Source organism: Corapipo altera, unplaced genomic scaffold (assembly GCF_003945725.1).
Source record: "Corapipo altera isolate COAL_440 unplaced genomic scaffold, ASM394572v1 61129, whole genome shotgun sequence".
In the NCBI taxonomy this organism is placed as follows: domain Eukaryota; kingdom Metazoa; phylum Chordata; class Aves; order Passeriformes; family Pipridae; genus Corapipo; species Corapipo altera.
The window spans coordinates 656,035-657,075 of record NW_020884955.1 but is presented as its reverse complement, the minus strand read 5'-3'; the positions used below and the strand labels follow the sequence as shown (position 1 = coordinate 657,075).

Genomic DNA, 1,041 nt, shown 5'->3' with positions numbered 1-1,041 from the left:
GCCGAGGGACACAGCCGCCCTCATCCCGGGGACTCCGGCTGCTCCTGTCGAGGGACACAGCCGCCCTCATCCCGGGGACTCCCGGCTGCCGCAGCGCCCGCCGCCGGCTCCGCGCATCCCGGTGCAGCGCACCCGACTCCGGGCACGGCTCCCGGCAGGCAGGCAAGTGTGCTGGCAGGCAGGCAGAGAGAGGCAGACGGACATGCACGCATGGAGGGAGGGAGAGAGGGAGGCCCAACACCCAGTCTGTCCCCCCTGTCCGGCGTAATTAGGGAGGCAGCGGTCGCTCTTTATGCCGAGCTGGTGCCGCCCGGTGCCGGACAAACGTTCTGCCCAGATATGGGTCGCGCCGGGCCGGGCCCACCACGCCGCCGCAGGCTTACCGCACCTGTGAGCCGAGCCGAGCCGAGCCGAGCCGAGCCGAGCTGAGCTGAGCCGAGCCGAGCCGAGCTGAGCTGAGCCGAGCTGAGCTGAGCCGAGCCCGGGCGGCGCGTCCTTGCCCGCGCCGGCTCCGCCGCTGCCGGGGGCGGGGGTCCAGCCCCGGCCGCGGCCCCGGCCCGGCCGTCACTCAGCAGGGCCGGCCCCGCCGCCCCTCCCGGCCGAGAACAGCTGCTCCCGGCTCAGCCCCCGCCCCGGGTCGGCGTTGGGTTGGTCCTCACCCTCCGCCCGCACCTGGGGTGGCAAACGCGCACCGTCCATCCCCGGGGCAGCGTGGGCGCTGCGGAGGGCGGCAGCAAGGGCAGCGTTTGCTTCCAAAGGGTCTTTCCTGCTTTTTAACGATTCAGATACACTGAAGGAGCCTGCCTTGTGTCCCATGGCAACTTCCCTCACAGTGCGGAGCCAAACACCTCGGCAAATCGCCTTTTGGGAAACTCCAGAAGATGTGTACGCATCTTCATGGGGATCCAGGCCACTGTAAAGTACCCTGAGACTACGACTGGAGAAACTTCCCGGGATGAGTGCTGCAGCACTGGGACAGGGGGCGCAGGGGACCCTCAAGGCTCAGCCAGACCAAGTCACAGCCACTCAGGCCTCTGGCAG

At 69.6% G+C, this 1,041-nt stretch overlaps 1 protein-coding gene across 1 annotated transcript in view; it reads right to left on the bottom strand.

Annotated features, from left to right (window-relative positions):
- Nucleotides 1-519, bottom strand: part of TMOD1 (tropomodulin 1) — a 25,252-nt gene extending 24,733 nt beyond the window's left edge. The window contains exon 1 of the mRNA XM_027663699.1: nt 389-519. The gene's annotated coding sequence lies outside the window, so the exon portion shown is untranslated. The remainder of the gene's footprint in view (nt 1-388) is intronic.
- Between the last annotated feature and the right edge of the window lie 522 nt (nt 520-1,041).